The sequence below is a fragment of the Grus americana genome, chromosome 20 (assembly GCF_028858705.1).
Source record: "Grus americana isolate bGruAme1 chromosome 20, bGruAme1.mat, whole genome shotgun sequence".
Taxonomy (NCBI): Eukaryota; Metazoa; Chordata; class Aves; order Gruiformes; family Gruidae; genus Grus; species Grus americana.
Genome location: NC_072871.1, coordinates 7,280,090 through 7,301,635, shown reverse-complemented (window position 1 = coordinate 7,301,635; position 21,546 = coordinate 7,280,090). Strand labels below are relative to the sequence as shown.

Below are 21,546 nucleotides of genomic sequence, written 5' to 3'. Positions count from 1 at the left end.
CAGACATCTCCAATAAAAGAGTTGTATTGCATTAACTAAAGTAACTTATTTCCAATGCACTAATTTGGTAAAGCCTGAAAAAGGTTTTCTCTACATCAGTTTCAAGCAATGCTGACAGACAAATGCACACACACACACAAAAAGTTTGGTTACTGAAACTACTTAATAGTTCATCATTTTAGATAACAAACAGAACTTCTTGATCCAAGAGAACACTGAGCAGGAACTGCTTGTCAGAACTACTTTCATTTGGTTCATTTTTCCCACTTTCGTACACAGTATAACTTGCTTCCCTAAACCGTGCCTGTAATTTCAGTAGAATAAATATTATAAGCAGGGACTTATCTTTTGTTTTATGGGTAGCCACCATTCTAAACCTACCCTAGCTATTGTGTATAGATGTTCTCGTAATATAAAGATTCATAGGATGCTGCTCGGCACTGCTCTGTATCTCCTTTGCTGGAAATTACCATTTATGTAGCAGAGTCAGCAGAAGGAAAGATGTGGCCAATCCCATGTCAAGCCTTATGTGGGGATGGGATAAATATCAGAGGATAATAGAATTAAAATCAACAGTAGAATTTTTGACAGAGTTTCTCTCAAAAATCTTTAAGAGTTTTTTTACTCTAAATGGAATATTAACTCTGAATTTAATTACTGCCAATTTCAGTGTCAATTTGTACTTATTTGCCCAGTGCCAGTATATCTTTGATGCATTTTGATGGTTTGCTATTTATAATGTTATTATTAATTCTATTTATAATAATTTATAATTCCCAGTATCAATAATGGATTGAGAGCAGCCCTGTGGAGAAGGACTTGGGGGTACTGGTGGATGAAAAATTGGACATGACCAGAAAGCCAACCGTGTCCTGGGCCGCATCCAAAGCAGCATGGCCAGCAGGTCAAGGGAGGGGATTCTGGCCCTCTGCTCCCCTCTCATGGGACCCCTCCACAGCACTGCATCCAGCTCGGGGGTCCCCAGGACGAGAAGGACATGGAGCTGTTACAGCGAGTCCAGAGGAGGCCACGGAGGTGCTCAGAGGGCTGGAGCACCCCTGCTATGGAGACAGGCTGAGAGGGTTGGGGTAGTTCAGCCTGGAGAAGAGAAGGCTCCGGGGAGACCTTAGAGCACCTAAAGGGGCTCCAGGAAAGCTGGGGAGGGACTGGTTACCGGGGCATGGAGTGCCAGGACAAGGGGAATGGCCTGAAGTTGAAGGAGGGGAGATGGAGATGAGACCTGAGGCAGAAATCCTTCCCTGTGAGGGTGCTGAGGCCCTGGCACAGGGTGCCCAGAGAAGCTGTGGCTGCCCCTGGCTCCCTGGCAGTGTTGAAGGCCAGGCTGGATGGGGCTTTGGGCAACCTGGGCTGGTGGAGGGTGTCCCTGCCCATGGCAGGGGTGGGACTGGGTGGGCTGTGAGGTCCCTTCCAACCCAAACCAGGCTGGGATTCTATGAATGCTCTGAAATACCTCAAGTTTACTCATCTTTGCTGACACATCTGAATTCAGCATCAATGGAAAAAACAGATTCTGAGATTGAATACTTGTTAAAAAGGTGCTATAGAACACTGCTTTTAGCAAAGTGGGAGATAGAAGACAAAGATTTTGTAAAGAAGTTATGTTAAGAAGGCTAAGGAAAAAAATTGGTTTAGGTTAAAAAAACCCCAAACAGTTCTGTTCAACTGATCTTTGTGTACCTGCAGACACACTCCACATTAACTTTTCATAAAGCAAACTTCTTGAAAACAGCTTGAGGGGAAGCTAGAATAGCCAATGTACCTGTTATATCACATAATTTATTTTCTTTCAGCAATAATCAAGCAGGAAAAATGGAGCCTGATCCCATGGATGCTACATTTCATTAACTACATGAAATAGCATATTCTAATTGTGTTGTGCATGGATTTAGGAAAAATTTAAATCGAATACTCAACTGAATGTCAGTTGAACTATAGACAGAAACATTTCATTAAAGTTTTGGGAAATTATATGGCTAATGGCATTGTCTAAAGGGACATTATTCAGCTGTGCATTTTGCCAGCCTTTTCAAATAACTCAGTACAGTACAACCCTAAATCTTGTCTATGCATCCACCAGAGGGTGCTGGCCAATTTTTTAAAATCTGTTACATGGGGATAATTTAAAGTGCTGTACATAGCAGAAAACTGAAACAGGAACTAAAAAAGAAGTTTCCAGTCTTCATTTATTATGATACCCTCAACAGGAGCAGCTGCCAAGTAATTCCATTCTTAGCAGGGCAGTGTTTATAGCCAGGATTTCAGAGCGTGTCCTGCTGTAATGCACAAGACCTGTTTAGGCTGTGGACATTATCACTTTGCAGTACTTTAAGCATCATTTTGGAAACTCTTAGAATCTCATCTTATTAGGATAAGAAGTAACTAGCTTTTAGATTTTTTTTTTATATACCAGTAGCTATATATATATATATTTTAAGAGGACTGTAGCCCATGAACTGCTGTTTTAATATCCTGGCATAGTGATATAGGACAGAGTGGAAAACATTTTGCCAGAGAATCCGCTACTCTTGCTCTTGTGGGAGCTGATGCTAGACGTTTTAGAGTAAAGTGTGTGTAGCTTAGCAGTACCAATAGGATAAACTCTAATCTATGCCTATGAAGTGATTGGAGATTCATACGAAATTAATTCTTCAGCCTTTTGCGGGGGGACGGGACACACACCTTAGGGAAGATACCTTTCCATATAGTGCATTTGGCTTTGATGTGGACATTGAAGTTGTAAGCATCAGTATTCACAAGCAGATCTCAAATCTATGTTTAAAGTTATTTTTATAGTTTATTCTCAAACTGAATCTTTCTGCTTTCAAAAGAAAGCTCATACATGTTTATTGGGATGTCTGAAGATGTTTAAACTGCTCTGGATTTGATAGTCATCGAAGACCTTTAGTAACTAGGAGACTGGGAACTCAACTTCCAAATGTATTCTGTACACCATGCAGCCTCAAAACTTCCTCTGAGTGACCTCACTAGGCTTTTGTTCTGTCACGTACAAAACTTCCGTCTGATGGACTGGAAAGCAATCCTGCACGTAGCTACCAATCCACAGAGCAAATGTTTTCCCTGTAGTGATGCTTGCAGACTACCTGCTCACTGAACGTTGCTTTAGAGAAGCTGTAATTGAGAGGCAGATGCACCTTCCTTTTGCCATGTACCTTCAAGCAGCGAAGGTTACTGTACCGCTTCTGAGAGTTAAAGCGTTTACCTGGCAGCAAGCGTAACCGTACATAGTTTGGTGGAAATGTTCTCACTTTCAATTATCTTCAAGAAGCCCACGAAGCCCTATTTCATTGCCTTGGAAGGAGACGTTACCGTCACTCTCGATGACTCGGGCACTACGTGCTGGTGCCTGAACCTGCACCCAGGTTTGGTGTTTGGGTTTGAGCTGTTTCGGTGCACTGGGAAAGACAAGTCAAAGGCCGTACCGCGGCAGGTGATGAGCGGCTAAAAGACAACTGATTTTTCCTCTCTGCGCACAGACCTGGCCGCGTCTCCTCAGGGAGCACTTCAACCTGCCGCTCGGGGAGGTTCGAGGGCAGGAGGGAGCACGGCCACGTCGCTCTGCCCGGCCTTCCCAGGAGCCCGGCCTGCGGCCCGCCGGGCCCGTCCCGCTGAGGGGCCGCCCCAGCGCCCTGACCCCTCGGCCCGCCTCGTCCCAGGGAGCCGCTGCCCGCGCCGCGGCCCCCCGGAGCCCGCAGCCCCCGCCCCCCAGCTCCCGCCGGCGGGGACGGGCGCGGCCAAGGACGTCCCAACGCACCTGCGGGCGGCGGCGGCTCCTGCGCAGTGGCCGCGCGCTCACACGCTCCCGCCCCGCCCCGCGCCGATTGGTGAGCGCTCCCGTGCGGAGCAGCGGTTGGCCGGCGGGCCCGTCAGTCCGGCGCGCCCCGTCCCCTCCCCTCGATCCCCCTCGGCGGGCCTGGGCCTCGTCCTCGGCGGCTGCGGCGGGCGGGGGGCTCGGTGCGGCGGGCGGGCGGCCTGCGGCGCTGAGGGCGCCGCCCTGCCCCGGTGCCGGCGGGGTCCCCGCGCCGAGCGGGCTCGTGGGCGGCGCTGGGGGCAGCCGTTCCCGGACAGGTGAGACGTGGACGAGCCTTGCGTGCCTGCCGGGACAGGTGGGACCTGGCTGCCTTCTCACCCCCCTCCACCCCGACGCTGGCGCGGGGCGGCTGCGCTCGCCCTGCCCTGCTCCGCTCCGTTCCGCCGGGCTGCGGGCCCGTCCGCCGCAGCCCCCCCGACCGCCGCCGTCCCCGCTTCGGGCGTGTGCTGCGGGCGGAGCTCTGCGGCGACGGGCCCGGCCGAGAGCCCATCCTACGGGGGCGCGCCCGCTTGCGGGAACCCCGCGGCTCCCGGCTCTCCGGAGGGGCAGCGAGCGCGGAGCGGAGCGCAGCCCGTCTCTGCCAGCGGCGGTGGCGCGGCCTTCGACGCGGCCCGCGGGCAGGTGCGCGGGGGAGGGGGGGCCGCGCCGCTCCCCTCGTCCCCCGCCGCGAGGCCCTTCCCTGTGGGCGCCCGTTCCGGGCTCGGGCTCCACCGGGCTCTGACTGGGAGCAGCCGGCGGGTGACCCGCGTTGCAGCTGCGCGGCCTTCCGGCGGCGGGGCCGGTACGGCAGCCCCTCGGGAACGGCCTCTTGGCCCGTCGCCCCCAGGCGCTGCGCGGACAGCCGTGCGGCGTTCTCCTGTTGGGCCAGACGGCCGCACCGCCTCCGCTGCCCGCGCCGTTCGCCCCTTGCCCCGCGGGCACGGCCGGCCTGCTGTCAGCCCCGCCAGCTCGGACACGGGAGCGGCCGCTCTCCGTGTGCGCCGTCCGTGCAGCTGTTTCACCGGTTGGTTGGACTCGCAAGGCTTGAAGGGTGTGATGAAACGGGGTAGCTACTGCTTGGGCAGGTGGGTTCAGAGGGTGCTGTGCTTTTCGAGACGGGCAGGCAGAGCAGTCTCTCCAAGGGGTGTGTTTGTTGTGCAGGGTGATGGGGGGAGCAGGTGAAAACCGCCCGAGTTTGGCCACATCCTCCATTGGACTTTTAGGATAAATTTGAAAACTATTTGCATATCGTGTGAATGATGATGTGCAGATGCTGTTAAGGAACCTTGGTTGGCTGAGATCTCTTTTCAGATCACTTAAAATAATTTTTGGTCTGGTTTCAGCAGGCTTCGGTATGTCTAAGATTTTGGCATGGAGCGGAGAAGGAACCGTTGTTGAAATTCTCATTTGCAGAACCGTGGCATGCCTTTTGCCAGTAGTCTGTTGTTCAGAACCCAAGAAAATGGAGCATATGTAGTCTCTTGTCTTATTTATTATTGAAAAAAAAATAAATCTGGGTTGATCCCTCTTATGATGTCGAAAGATATTCCTTGCCTTGAAGACCTTACAGTTAAATGTAGCAATCTATGCCTTTTATCTCCAACAGATGCTTTTAAAGTCAGATTTGTTTTCTTGTTGAACGTTCATGCTGTGCCTGCTAGTTACTCTTGATGCGTGAGGACAGGAAGGGTGTTTAAATAAGGACAGAACTATGCGTGCTTGTTTATTCATTTTCTGTAAGTTGTCCATCCTGCATGGTGTAGCACCAGTTTGAAGAAAAATATTAGAAAAACTCATATTTTAACCACGTTACTTTATTATTTTTTTCTGTTTATTTACCTTATTTTAGTAAAGGGGCGACTTCTAGAAATCAAGGCAGTATTTATGACCGTTGCTTTTTGTTCTATGTAAACTTTATTTCCAGGTTCTTAGCATTTTGTAATCAAACTTTACATGTGGATACTAATGAGCATTTTAGAAAATGAAAGATATTTTAATGTGTCACTTACACCAATGTAAAATATCTTTAAAGCAAGCATATAGGAAGCACAGCTTTTGTTGGACTATGAGACTGAGAAACTTACTCTTTAAAAAAAAAAAGTCTTTAAATGGCCATATTCGCTGTATTTTCTATCCCATTCAGTGTTTTCTGCGACTAACAATGGTGAAACTAATTTGTATTTATTTTTAGTTTTTCAGTTGTCTTTAGTTAAAGTAATATGTTGTATTGACAGTCAGGGAAAGCTCATTTTTCTAAACTGCCAAAAACTATGGTGCATGGGGTTTTTTTGTTGGTTTTTTTTTTTTAATTAAACTTAAATTTTCAACAATATTTCTCTGTCTAAGACTTTCATTCTGCAAATTTTTGCTCCCATTTTTCATCATACTTGGGGTATTAGCGCATATGGAATGGTGGGGTGGATTCAACAGAGAGATCGTCCCATTCAAAAATCATGCATTCCATTCCTGTGGTGCTTGAGAAGAGTAACACTTTTCAGCAGCAGCTCAAAATGACTTAGTTTCAAAATGGAGGTACTTAGAAGCAAAAATGAATGTATAAAAATGGGAGTAGGAGAACTAGGTAACAATTGTATAAATTGGAATTTTTGAAGTACCATAGATGGAATAAGTGACCAAAGGGTTTGGAGCCAGTTGTACTTACTAGAGCTCAGGACTGGAAGGAAGAATTGGTACCTACTCTGGAGGAAGCCTAGCAGTATGTTTGTGTATTGATAGGCAAATTTGGGAAAAACATTAGTGTCTGTATAATAGGGGTTTTTTTTCTTCTGGTAAGAAACCGGATGTTCTATCAGATAAGGACTACTAAATATTTTCTGGTTAATAAATGTCAGTATCTCCTGAGGATAAACAATTTAAAAGTCTGAGAACCAGATTTCTTCTTAAATTACTAGATGCAAGTTGAGATCTCTGGCCTGCCAGTCCTGATTGTGAAGACTGAGAATTCTAGTGTTCAGCTAACGAAAGGCAAGTGCTCCATGAAGCTTATTCCATAATGTTACCTTAGATATCCATATCAAACAAAATAGTAGGGAAGAATAGGATGGGCTTTATTTAATAATATGTTGAAGAACAGAAATATTGGGGCAGTTAGGCAACGTGGTTCTGTGAGAAATTTGTCTTGCTAAGCAAACCTAACTTTGTTCTTGTATGCAACGTAGGTTGAATTGGCCAAGGTAACCAAGTAAAAACTATAAATATGTTTACCTAATCAAGCAGTCTAATAATGTGTGATACTCAGGTTTAAAAAAATAACAACATATTATCATTTTAGTAACGTGCAATAAGCAAGTGGTTTACTGTCTGTCCAATAGATCAGTACTAGCTGCTTATGAAAGAACCATTTTTTAAGAAGAACACATCTACAGGGAGTTGCACTAGGTCTGGCAGTGCACAACTTCATCAGTGCAATAAATTTTTGAATGGCATGGTTAACATTTGTAAATGACATAACTTGTTAAAAACGTGAACAGTTAAGATAGTCAAACTGAACAGGGCGAAGTAGACCACTGGACATGCTATGTATTTCAGTAGAATTTGTGTTAAGGTCAAACAGATTTCTGTATTGAAGAAAAGGAACTGTAGGCTTCATTTAAAGTACAAGGGAGTGTGTTTTGAGGGGCAGACATTCTGCAAATGATGCAGGTAGTCAAAATAGGTAAGCAAAGCAATGAGAAGGAAAAAAGGATTAATTCTCAAATAAACGAGGAAGTAGCGAACAGAATTAGGAAGAAGATTTTAAGTTCTAAAGTATTTGGTAAAAATGATACTAGATTATAATGCACAGTTTTGGTATTCCTCATGTTAAAAAAAGAAGGTAAAAGTTCTAAGTGCCTCAAAATTAGCAGTAAAAATGTTTTAAGAATTTGCGAGGAGAGACTTAAAGAGCAGGATCGGGCTAATTGATTAAACACAGGATCAAGCAGGGTCCTGAACACAGAGGAGAAATGTTTGCTGCAGTCAGGCTCTTCAAGATAGGCAAGAGAGGTTTCTATGTGAACATCAAAGTGATCAGAAAAGTGTTAGTGGTAGGGATTTGTATGAGAAGACCAAAGAACAAGTATACAGTGGGTGTATATCTCAAGTGTGGTATTCTATCCCCATCCTCAGAAGTGTGTGGGAAAATCAGAGAAGCTGTGGCGAGGGGCAGTGGGGCTGAACTGCAGGATGTGATTGACTTACAAGGAGTAAGCTGTAGCTTGACTGGGAGCCCTCAGCCTACAAGAGATGTCTGAGAGAGGGTATGGTATCTTTCTAACATCAGGAATTGCCAAGGTAAACAGGAAAGATTGTTTTTTTACTTGTCATCTTTGATGCAAGAACCAGAGGGCATAAAATAAGACTAACAAAAGCTAGCTTCAGGAGTGGACATGTTTCATAAAAACATGAATTTTCTCACAAGCTGCAGAACTTCTCATTAGAATATGTTGTAGATGCTGCAAGATTTGCAGAAAAAAGCCCCAAAACCTTTGTATATTTGCAAAGCAACTGGATACGTTTCTAAGAGGGTAATCTAGAGGGAGTATTAGGTGTGAAGACTTTTATCTGTGACTTAGGAAGTCCCTGAACTGCAAATCATGATAGACTGGTAAAAATATTTTGAGGAAGTAGTGCTACATTGTTCCCCTCATCTTCTGGTTTTGGGTATGTTCTACCTATGAACCAGTGTGGAGTTTGGAAGCTGTGCTACACAGATGGTTAGGTTCTCCTGGTACAGCTGCTGTTATGTTCAGAGTACAAACAAATGAAACCGAAGCCAAAACACTTTAATTAAGAAATTAGGATGCAGTTCTGGAGCAAGAAGACAGGAGACTTCAGATCTCTCTGTTCTATTTCAGGAACATCAGCCTGTCTTCATTTTAAGAGAAACTTTTGAGGCCAACACACATACAACCGGGTGAAATTTAACCTGACGATCAGACTAAGTGATTTTAATGACTTCTTACAGCTTAAAGTGTTGTGAGTAGAAGTTTAGACATAATAGCGATGTAACGAATCATAGAATATCCTGCGTTGGAAGGTACCCACAAGGGTCGAGTCCCAACTCCTGACTCCACACAGGACAACCTAAAAGTTAAACCCTATATATATAAGCATTGTCCAAACATTTCTTGAACAACTATGCAAAATTTAATGTAAGACATTTAGGGCGGGATATGGAACAGTATGCTTAGGTATTGACAGACTCTAGCGTGAACTGAAAACGATGTCAAGGAAAACACACAGCTTTTAGAACAAGGAATTATTCTAGTCATAGAATAACATAAATTGGGAGGAATCTCCAAAGAAAATCTAGTCCAAATTTAGAACAGGTTGCTCAGCATTTTCCCGAGTTTTGAATTTTGAGATTCCATAACCTCTCTGGGCAACTTATTCCAATGCCTAAGCGTTTTCATTGTGCATATTTTTTTTCCTGATGCAGGACTGGGATTTCCCTTCCTGTGACTTGTCTCTTTTGCCTCTTGTCTTTTCATTGCTTGCCTTGGAGAAAAATCTGGTTCCATCTTTTTTGTAATTTCCCATTAGACAGTTAAAGCCAGCAACAAGATCAGTCCTTAGGATAGCAATTTTAAGATTAACAAACCCAGTTCCCTCAGTCTCTCCTCTAGCCTGTGAGCTATCTTATTTTTTTTTTGTCAACGAAAGCCTAACTTTCACTTGGCCTTTAAGTCATATATATTCTGTTTCCTAAGCAAAATGCTAGATACAGTCTACAGCCAGATTTGTTTTCTGAAATGACATTAGGATGGCTTTCAGGAAAATTCTCTCATTTCAACAGACTAATGCTTGGTTTAATATTACTTTACTATCTTTAGGTTTATCTTGTAAATGCCATCTTCATGTGATAGAAAATGAAGAGTGGAAAGGTTTAGGTATTTTTTTTTTAATACCAATTAGTGTTTTCAGACTTTAAATGTTGAATAAAAAATTCTGCAACTGGTATGTTAACGTAGACTCTACTTCCATGTTTTAGCAAAGCATAGCTGATCCCTTACCAAAGGAAGGAAGGCTGCTTAAATAACACAGTTAAACTATGCTGCTTTCAATTATTTTTTTTAACTACATCTGTTGATTTCATAAGCAGTCAGAAATAGATACTCAGAAGTATTGCATCTCTTAAGTACAAGTATTTTTAACTAAGAAGGTAAAGTAGTTTAAGTATTAAAAAAAGGTGTTTGTTTTTTCACGTTTGGATCTGAAAGCAATTTCCTATTTTGCAGAAACTTCTCCAGAATAAACATTTAGATACTCTCTTACAGAAACATGTTGCACCAAAGAAATTGAGGAAGATGGAAGGTTAATGGAAGCTTTAGTAGCTCCTTTAGCAAATAATATGAAATGTAAGGATTTTGTACTATTTTACAGTTACCTAGGATGACGTTTGAGATTATCTAATTTTTATAGTTTTTTTCTGATTGCTGTCATTCCTTCATTATACGTAGTCCTAAATATTTTCCTTGGCTCAAAACTTTTCAACTATAGTGGATAACTGGATTATTGTAAAAAAATCTTTTTACTGGGTTTGTTGTGTGAAACACATACTTCAACTTGAATGACTGTTAGTCTTGTTAAAAGTTATTCAGTTAATTTGTGGTGAGATGCAGAGGTCTTCTTTAATACAGAATTCAAAATATTGATGATTTTTTTTTCCAACAAGAGGCTCTTTTTTTCCCTGTTTGTTAATGTTTTCATGGACTTCTGTTTGCTGACATCAGGTGGTGTGTGTATCTGTTCTTGATAAATTCTGTCTGCTTACTTGATGTCTGTCTTCAATACCAAATGACCTTTGACTGTTAACAGCACGGGGGAGGTGAAGAAACAGGAAGAATTAATGCTGCCTAATTGAAAAGTTCAGATACACTGGAGACTGCCAGCACACAGTTTGCAAAGGCAATTTTTTTTCAGACGTATGAAAATTTCACTTGGAAAGTTAGTTTTCAAAGCCATTCAGAGTGAAAGAAGTAGACAGAATAGAGGGCACACACAGATACACAAAACAAAAACTTAATTGCCAGGGAACAAATTTGTTCAACAAATCTGAGATGGGTTGTGAAAATGCATTATGTCTGTAATTTTGGTTGAAATATTTAAGTGGATGCCAACTCATTTGTAACTTGTCATTTTGATTCTTTTATGAATTAGGATCATTTGCTCATGCAGGGAGTGTCTGCTGTATATGTACTCGGAGTTTGGATGAGTTTTGAGTGTATGAAGAATACTACTTTCCCAGCAAAAGCTAGCTTGCTTTGATGCCCGTAGGAATTACATGTATTTAAAGACTAGAAGATACACTTTTTTGTAAGTGGAGGCTCCTTAACAGTAGGAGAATATGGACTGTAGTAGAGGCACAGTAGTAACACCATGTGATTTGCAGTGATTTTCAACTTTATCAACACAACATGGGCTTTAATGGAATTTTCATGTCGGTTTCCACATGAAAGTATTTTATTTTTGAGATTATTTTCTTCTCATTTCATGTGTAATTTTCTTAAATATTGACTGTTATAAAAGTTGGTATAAGGCAAAAGAGGAGAAAACGGAAGGGCTGTGTCTAAATACCACCTGAGCAAGTTACATAAACAGTTTTTTCTCAGGTTTGTTGCTGATCATGTTTGGTGGAAGAGCTGTGGTGCTTAATTTGCTGATACAGAGAAAGAATGATTGTATTTGTTTTGTGTCCATTCTGCTTTGTTTGGTTAAATCCTGAGGAAAACAAAGTGAGAATGAGTGGCATTTACCATTTGTAAAGCACCTTGAAAGAAGTGATTAAAACCAATAGCTGCACCTGTATCAGCTTGGACCTTGTGTTGATTGAGAGTGAGGAAGAGTTACAGGTACATATTTGGAGAATAGTTAGTTATGAAATTCCTAATATGTTGCTCTTCCCTCTATGATGTGTTCTTTAGTTCTTTTGAGTCTTGGAATTTGTCACATACCAATGAAACTAGAATGGGGAACTAGCCATCAAAGCTGTGTGGCAGAGCTTAGAATAAAAATACCAGAGTGCATCTTTCAGGTAAGGAATGTACAGTTTGAGAAGAACTGAGTTATGTAATGAAAGTCACCATAATCCTGTTTCTTGTTAATTTACAGGAATGTCATGCTTTTAAACAAGAGATAAACCTGCTGAATAGCCAGAGCTAGACCCAACAACCGACTGATGGAGGTGTTCAGCAAAATGGGTTGAGTGCAGAACTACCTTATTCCATTGTAAGTATGCAACTGTAATTAAAGTAGCAGGCATTTTCCTGTTTTCACTTATGTTTTATACTAAAGATTACAGAAGTGTCTGTCAGTTCTCTTCTGTTTAGAGAACCTAGAGTCATGATAGTATTACACTGTAATACAGCAAATATATTTTTCTTTTCCTGTGAATGTTTTATTGAGATTCCCCTAAAGTATATCTCTGCTAAACATGTATCTTGTTCTTCTAGCCAATGCAAGTGAGCAGACTTGCTTGAAGGGTAGTAGCTTTTGAGGGAGGACTTCTGCTGGAGGGAGAGCTGCAGCTCTGTGTTGATGTGGATCAAGATGGTACTGGGTTCTTAACCTGTGGGGTTTTTTATTTATTACTTGTTCTTTGTTAAGTATTGCTTTTGTAGTTACTGTTGCTAACCTAGAAATATTTTTCACTTTGTTCCCTTCAACATTATACAGCAGTGCTTTCTCCCTTTTTTCTTCATTTTATATAGTAGTCTTTCAGTTTCTTAGAATTTGCTAAGATGGAGCTTGTGTTCATGTTTCGTTTACATGAAGTAGTTGCCAGTTAACATAGTGTTAAAAGTTGATTTTTCTTTTTCCTCAAGTGCCAACAGGCAGCCTCCATGAGCTGCTTGTGTAAGGGTGACTCCTGCAGAATATCAACTGTATGTAGTCTGAATTAAGATAACGTAATACATCACAGCAAAACTCCCCAGCTGCATTATGGGAAAGAAGCAGCCACTGAAATAACGATATAGTGTTCTTTTACTGGTCCAGGAAAGTAAGATCAGCTTTTCAAGGACATTACTTCTAAAAGGTGTCAGTGGGAGACTAGATTGGAGAATCTGGTCTGATAGCCTGCTTGAATTGATGTGTGTATCACAGTCAAGTTGTCTGTGGGAATGAGGATTGCTTCCAGACCATTTTAAACCAGTCTTCTGAGATCATGGGGTAGATCTCTATGCTAGATTTACTGTCAAAGCCTAGAGGAAGCCTGAGACAATTTAAAGTGGTAGTCTGATGCTCTTGAGAAGTGTCTTACCTAACTGAATTATCAGCTCTGGGACCTGTACGCATAAAGCATTCAGATTCATGCACCCAATACTTTAAAATTTTAGAATGTGCATTTCTATATCTGTTTCTATATCTACATTGGATTAGACTTCGCATCAACCAAGTTGTGACACTTTCTCCATTTCCATTATTTTTCTAAGGGCTGCTGTAAAATAGGTTCTCAGAGTAATTGCGTAAAAAATCTGAAACCTAGAAAGCACTTTATTCCATTTTCGTTTCTTAGTCTATCAAAGATGAGTACATAATCTTTTCTGAGTTATGATTACATATTAAAACAAAAGATTTAAGAGGTTTTGAAAACAAGCCTGCAATAAGTTAAGAGTCACTGCCACCTAGTGGAACGTCGAAGACTTTGAAGTGTTCTAAAACTTGATTAAAGATTTGGAGAGGAGAGTCCACAGGTTTTTATGGTTGACGCAGAATGAGAGATTCCAGGTGGCAGCAAAGGATGCTAGATTTCTTTTTTTGCAGTACCTTATAGTCATTGTTCTTCATTTAAGAAATGCAACATTTTTTTTCTCCCCCATTTATAGTAGAACATGTGAGATATTCCTGCTGACTTCTAACATTTGAACACAAAACCAGCTTATTATTAATGGAACACTGGGAAGCCGCAAAGGTTGTTATGCCTTTGTAGCAAATATTGCAAATACTAGTCCTTACTAGTTCCTCTCTATAATATATTGTTTATATACTGTTTCAAAATATGTTAATGATGTTTAGTGTGACAGGCAGGGTATCTTCTAATCTTGAGACTGGTACTAATATAAAACTTCAGCTGGTTTTGCTGAGAAATTTCAATCGGAATGCAGTGTTTGACTAGAAATTACTGCTTTATTTGGGAGGCGTTTTTGTTGGTTTCACAATGAAAATGGAAAGCTCGGCTTGCAGAAGCAGAAAATACACTCCAGATGCCAATAACTTACCATAACACAGCTTTGTTCTAACTTGGGGAGGAGTATCTGCAACACTGTGGTATGGGAGCTTCACATCAGGCAAACTAAAGGGAGGGTGTAGGTCACCTTGCCATTTCCCAGCAAATCCTTGTCTGTATGACAAATTAACAGACTATTTACTGGTTCCCGCTTTTCTTATGGATGTTTACTGCAGCATCTGGGCTTTGATTTCATTTTGTCAGTGCTGGTGGAACTTGGCAAAGTATAGTTGTGTACTCAGTAGTTTCTGTTGCTCAAGAAAGTGATTTTCAGCATTAAAGCTTTTGTTGATATGTGTCCTGTATTAATTAATAGATCATGAAAACGAGAGAGGACTCTGGTGATAATCACTGATGTCTTCTATACTGTATATCATAAAACTTCCTTGAATTCTCATTCAGTCTTCTTGTAGGGGATTGTTTTGTGGTTTTATGTAAATAAATAAATAAAATCCAACCTTGATGTAAAGATTTCTAGACATGGGTAAAAATTCACAGTCTATGCAAAGTTCTTCAAATGGTTTATAATTATTAGAAATCTGCACTGTATTTCTTGTCTTAATTTGTTCAGGTATCCAGCCTGAGATTTTTCTAAGTAGAATGTCACTTTATTATGTTTCTTTTGCTTATACAAGTAGTGTTGATCATATCATTACTTTACTATTTGATGCATTAATGATGGTAGGGAACAGAATGGAGAGAGCACAACACTTAATAGTTAACTTGTAAATACAATGAACAGTCATTAGATTGAACTCAGTTATCAGTGGATATAGTAAAGATATGGGACATACTCAGGATAAAAATAGCATCACACATTCAAGCCTGCATTGTCAGCCTCCTGCTCTTCCAGGGTTTTAGCAACTAAGGATCCTGTGAGATATTTAATAATTTTGAAATAAATTTTGATAGTTTAGGAGCATTATGAAGAGCTTTTCATTATGAGATTGTGCATACAGCTCTTAAACTATAAGACTGAGACTTTGCATTCATTATAATTTTGAAAAACAATAAGACCTTATTTTTATTCAACTTGTGGAATGTCAGCGTACCTTTTTGGTGCAGTGATTGCCACAGATTTCTTTGTACCCAGGTTGCCCTAGGACAGTAAGTTATTTTGAAAATCCAGGATTTGGGCTGTTGTAGGGCAACTCTGCTATGACAAAAGAATCTTTGGCAGTCTAGTGTAACATGTGAGTAGTCAAGTAAAACATATAATAAAAGTATGACCTGAGCTTTGGATGTTGTTTTTAACCTACTGTTAGTTATAACTCATAAAACCCAAAGAGTTCGGGACCTGGATTCTGAAGTTATTTCTTAAACTCATCGCAGCGGCTGTTCTCTCCTCGTGATAGAACTCATTTAAGTGTACATGCACTAGAGGGGTGGAAGTAGGAGAGCTGAGGCAATGAATCTGCTTTTTCATGAGTTAGACTTGATTCATTGGCAGCTATTGAGAGATGTTGCAAGAATCAGTTTTTTAGCCTGTTTGCTCAGGAACGATGCGTGTCAGTGGGGTTTACACGTAGTTAATCCACAGACCCTTAACAATGTTTATAGTGGTTTTGCTTAAAATCCTCTTTCAATCTATTGAAGATTGAGAGTTCTAGCGATCCTCGTTCTGGACGCACTTACTTTGCTAGTTCTGGTCAACTTCTGTATTTGTGCTGGTAGTATAACAGTGACTGGCATAAGTTGCTGCACTAAGCTTTGGAGTGCTGTTTCCCTTCAAAAGGTGTATTGTCATTGGATCTTGTCACAGCCCAATATAGGGATTTATATACTAAATTATAAATGTTATTTCCATTACATTTTCCTTATTATTCATTAACTATAGTAAGAAGTTTCTCAGGAAAGAATGTGCACGAAACTGGTAAATTGTTCATGGCGTATTTTATCTATAGGTGGTACTGTTGCCTAAAGCATAATGAAATATATTAGGGACTTTCCAGTGAAATCGATGCTGAAAATGCACAAGACAGTTTTCGTTTAGGAGGCTCTTTAGTCATATAAATGTAATGGCTTTTTAATCTCACATAACCTAATTGCTTTTTTCTTACTAATCTGTTAGTAGGCAATTATTATTTAAATCCAGGCTTTTGAATTCTTTAGAGTTTTTCATGGCGTACAAAATGGCCACCAAAGTCTAATGTTGAATTATTTCAAAAGGACTTTTGAAATGAAAATAGCTTTTTCATATAAAGCATTGTGGCTATTTAGACAATTCAACTGTTGTCTCGTTCATGCGTGCATTGTGTGCCATGAAAGGGCTTAGAATGGCACACAACAGGTTACTGTTTTCTGAAGGAAGTAGGGTTCACATGGATCATTTCTGCCTTTACTATAGGAGATGTGGTCCCTTTCCTCTCCACTTTTTAGAAATTGTATGTGAGGGGATGAGAAATGGGGTTTGAGAGGTGATACTTGACTGGACAGGGGCACTCAGGAAAGGGAAGGTATGGCGTGGCATTTGAATGTACTAAACTTTTGGGAGGGGATGGTGTCAGGAATAAAATGGTTTTACACCGCTGTTGCTCAGTGCTTCTGAGGTTTGCGTTAACTTTTCTCTAGGTATGTAAATATATATGGAGAACAAACAACATGTGGTTTTAGATAATGCTAATTGCCTTTTTCTGTTTATTTTGCAATAACACAAAAAGATGGGACTTCCCCCCCATCCCTTACGAGCCTCTGGGCTGATGCTGGATGTGATGTAGATGGTGATTTAAGTTTCACATCAGTGGCTGAGTGCAAGTACAGGGGCGCAAGTATAACCACATTATTGTTTCATCCTGTTTTCGTAATACAGTCCCATTTTCCTCTTCCAGTACATTAACTGTGCTAACATATTCTCATTTCTACTCTCCGCCCACAGCATCTGAATATGAGTTTATTCATGGTTCATCAAGGAAAGAAACATTCTAATGATGAACATCTGGAGGAATAGTTTTGGAATGAAGAAAGAGGAAAATGAGTGCAATGATAAAAAACAGTTCAGAATTGAGTATGGAGCTCTATATGATCTGTTGTAAATGTGTCCTTAGGTTGTGGCAATTAACAATGAAGTGGAGTAGTATATTGTTGATCTTGCTGGAGGTAGGAAGCAAGATTCTTTCATGATTCTTCATTCCCTTATCTTCATCAACGACAGCTAACCATTCTGATGTTTGATATCAAATTCTGGAAGGCATGTCCTCTGAAGAGCGGCTCAGGATTCTGGATTTGTCTGTTAAGGATAAAAGGGGGCTGAGGGGCAACCTCATTGCTCTCTGAAGCTTCCTGAGGAGAGGATGTGGAGAGAGGTGCTGAGCTCTTCTTCCTGGGATCCAGGGACAGGACATGTGGGAATGGTTCCAACATTGAGTCAAGGGAGGTTCAGACTAGATGTTATGAAGCATTTTTTTACCGAGAGGGTGGTCAAACACTGGAACAGGCATGGCCTAATCATGCTGATGTCATTCACTGATGGCTTACCTTCTGCAAACAGCGGTCAAAGCCTGGAACAGGCTTCCTAGAGAGGTGGTGGATGCCCCAAGCCTGTCAGTGTTTAAGAGGCATTTGCACAATGCCCTTAATACCATGCTTTAACTTTTGGTCAGGCAGTTGGAACAGATGATCATTGTAGGTACCTTCCAACTGGAACTATTCTATTCTAAATTTATTTAAAAAAAAGAAACAAACAAACAACCCAAAACCAACTGGTAATTTTTGTTGATTCCAGCCAAGTTTATCAGTGCCCAAACAGGGCCCTAGTGCTCTTTAATTGTCTTCACTGAACCAGTTGTGCAGCTAATTTAAGCTTAAGAAAGAACAGTTATCTTTTGGTAGAATACCAAAGTATGTTTTCTTAAAAGCATGCTGCAACTGTCCGCTCATGAGTCAGTGATATTAGGAAAACCGTAATGAACTAATGAAAGTAATTAAGTAAATGGGGTTTGAAATCAGCTAAGACAGTTAACTTTTGGAGCCCAGAATGGCCATACCAGGTCTGATCAAATGGCTGTCTAGCTTGATATTTTTTCCTTCAACAAGAAAATAAGAACAGTGGTCATCAGTGGTTGCTTACATGGTTATTCTCATATTTGCTGAGAGCAGTGTGAACAATTAGTAACCTCCCCAGATTGCCCTGCTAGCAATCAGAAATCAGGGCACAGGGACTTCCTTGGCCAGAGGTGGTACCTGTGCTTTAAGAGTCTTACAGTGACTTTCTTGTGAGTTGGAGAACTAGTAATGAGGATGAATTTACGGTCGTTGTAACTGGATCGCATGCATGTTACTAACAGAAATGTAAAATTTGTATTTCTGCTTTCAGAGAATGTCACTTCTGTGCCATATGACAAAATTTAACAAATGTTGGTAAGATAATGGCTATAGGGGTTACTTTTGTGCTCAGTTTTGATGGTGATGGTTTTGTTTTGTTTTCCAATTTAGTTGTCCTTGCCCTGTCTTCGCTTTTGCTTCAGAGAGAACTGTATCTAAATGGGTTTGTTAAGTTGGCAAAGAAGAACAGACAACCTATGGTGGTATGTATGTTTGCATCCTGATTTATCCACTTTGCTTCTGGCAATCTATGAATGAGATCTACTGCAATGTACCTGCGAACCTTCCGTACAAACAGATAAGGTGTTTTCTTGGTTTTGTTTTTTTTAGCACTGTTTGAATAATGCATCATTTTAATGAATAACCTGAGCAAGTTGAAAGAATTTTTAAGAAGCTAAAGCTATGAAAAGAAATACGTCATTTTAGTGACTTTTTCTCTTTTATTGCCAACATATTGGACCTTTGATAATTTTCAGAATTTCAAAACTTTCTTTTTAATCTTGTTGGAGTGCAATATTGCAAGTATGGGGGAGCAGGTTTTATATTAATTATTTTAAATATCTTTCTGACAGCCTTTTGTTACAGTAGGCTTAGTAGTAGCTCCAGTGTTACTTAATTTGCAGAGCGATACCTTTTGTGATAGCAGATGTGGAAATACTTCAAATCACCAGGTGATTTCATAAGAATAAAAACTCTTTCTTGGATTTGACTTTAAAGGATAATTGCTCCCTATGACTTTCCTCAAGGCAGCAAAATAAATGTGTGTGGAGAGAAGTATTTTTTCATAGATGTGAATCTTGGAGAAACGTATGCACGTAGGAAAAAACTGCATTTTTAATGTTTGTGTGATATTTGAAACATTTTGTGGTCCTTCTTAGAATGAAAGTATCTAACCTTGCAAGCTTTTTCTGTGTACTGAGTATTGAAAGGCAGAAGTATGTTGGTGCTTTGGCTTTCAGATATTAAAGGACTTTTGTCTCTTTTTGGTTTATTGAATGTTAAAACTTGGAGTAAAACTGAGCTTGGACAGGATACAAGATCACATATGGGATTTTTCTTTCCCTTTTCAGAGCATTTTTGAGCCCCCGCACACTAGAAAGCCTAGTCAGAAAGGCGGAGAAGGAGGAGACGAGAATATTTTTGTGGTCTTGATGTAATTTCTTTAAAATGTGGCATTTACATCATGAAAATTGCTTTCCACTTCGGTATCTCCAAGGACTAACAGGAGCAACTCCAGACCTAGAAATACTTTGCAGTCTGCTCAAAATAGAAGTTAACTTTATCGGGAAACAAGATAAAGGAAATTGCTTCTTGACTAGTTTAACCGAGGAGATTCTGACATTGTTTGAAATGCAGTTACTGATTTGTTTCATGCCTGCCCATGAGATCATGGGGAGAGTTGTTGTTGTTTGTCATGTAAGGCCTTGTAGGGATGACAGTTGAGGTGAAGACCTCATCTTTCTCAAGGAAGTAAAATAAGAGGTTATTTTCATTCTCAGCTGCTTGCTTTTCCAGCATTTTCCTGTTTGTGTGATCAGAGTGTTGTGAGAAAGGGTGAGGATGCAAAGGGAGATGTGGCAGTATCCCTAGTTGCATATTTGAGCAACTGCAGATTTTACTGAAAGAGTACGTGTGGAGTCGTCTGTGGCAGCGGTTGCCAAGGGGTTCATCTGTGTGTGCTGAGGGGAATGGTGAAGCAACCATGCTGTCTGTTTTCTTGATGTCAAGTGAGTGAGAGCTTAATCTGACTTGGTAATTCTGTAAGCAGTTCTTGCTTTTTCTGTGTGCATATGCTTACATACGTGCAGAGACACACACGAATAGTTCTGCTATGTATGTGCATGCTGTATCTGAAAAAAATTTACTAGCTGTCTGCTAGCAGCATGCTTAAAGTGCGTGTAAACTTTCTGCAACGTTGCCGGTTCTTCAAACAGTAGCCAGTGAAACAGGGCTGTATGGTGTCTGTATTTTAAACATGTCCCTAGCAGCTGATTTAGGTTTAATAATTAGAAATAGTGAGGTAGTTTAGTTTTCACCCCATGGGCATAATACTCATTTGTTTAATTTGGGAGGAAAAGGTCTTTCTTTTGATGAGACAGTTGTTTGGGTTCAGCAGTCTCTTCTGCGCAATCCTGCAGGTCTGAACTGCGTTAGGTTTTTGATGCCCACCTCAAAAAGCTTTCACCTCAGGTTCCATGTGGATTCTCAGACCTGAATGTTGCAAAGCATTGCTCACCTGACAAAGTGAGAGGCAGATCCTGTCCTAAGACCTTCTCTGTAAAGAATGTTAGCAATGGATCATGTTGAACACTAACTTAGTAAGGCTTGTAAACATCCACAGCTGTCCCCTTGTTCACTTAATCAGCCATTTCGTTGTAGTCCTAAGAGTTTGTTAGTGTATTCCTGTAAGATTGGTTATGACGTAAGGGTAGTCTGAGATTTGAGATTATGTCGGCTCTGATTCATGAATCAATGTACATAAACTTTAAATATATCATTATGATGTATTGGCTGACAAAATTTTCAGTGTTTAAGGTAAAAGCATAACATGTTACGTTGAACGTTTAACTGAAGGACTTTGGCAGGTACTGTCTCATTATGCTAGTTGTTGTTGGGCCATTAATGAAAGGGCAGCTTTAACCTGTTAAGCTAGCAGGTAGTATGGACACCCAAAATGCACATGTATCTCTGTGAATCCTGGTTTTGCTGTGTTTGAGAGTAGAATTTGAAGTTTGTTTCTGACTTTCAGTTCATTTCAGATAAATACAGAGAATGCTTGTCTCCAAACACAATCTTCTGTAGGAACAATAAATTAATACTTAAGTTTTGCAGCAATAATCAAAGGTCCAGTGTGAAGGAGGTACCAGGCATATCCATTGGTGACAACTTTTTAAGTGACATGAAAAAACCTTCTGAGCAATCTTCTGAATTAGCCAATCTTATGGTCAAACTTGTCTTTGCTGTGTAGAATTGAAAATAAAATCTTAGGATTCTCTTCACTTCCCCTTACATAAAGTTTTGATCAAAAGGAATGTTTTTGTGCCTGGAGGTATCTGTTGTCACTGGGTAAGCGATTTTATTTAAAAATGTGTGTGTAATTCTTTTATGAGTACCCTTGCTATCTGAATTAAGTCTATAATCATGTCAGTTGTTCTAATTTTAGTTGTAC

The 21,546-nt window shown here is 40.7% G+C and overlaps 1 protein-coding gene across 13 annotated transcripts in view; it reads left to right on the top strand.

The window, feature by feature from the left end:
* Positions 1 to 21,546, top strand: part of RALGPS1 (Ral GEF with PH domain and SH3 binding motif 1) — a 136,579-nt gene that overhangs the window by 20,016 nt on the left and 95,017 nt on the right. For 7 of the 13 annotated variants that reach the window (XR_008580012.1, XR_008580010.1, XR_008580011.1 and 4 more), the window contains exons 1-3: positions 3,926 to 4,107; positions 11,942 to 12,058; positions 18,489 to 18,580. The gene's annotated coding sequence lies outside the window, so the exon portion shown is untranslated. Of the gene's footprint in view, positions 1 to 3,925; positions 4,146 to 4,223; positions 4,472 to 4,528; positions 4,915 to 10,165; positions 10,189 to 11,941; positions 12,059 to 18,488; positions 18,581 to 21,546 lie in introns of those variants that run through there. The other 6 variants (XM_054848794.1, XM_054848795.1, XM_054848796.1 and 3 more) reach the window with 6 other exon arrangements.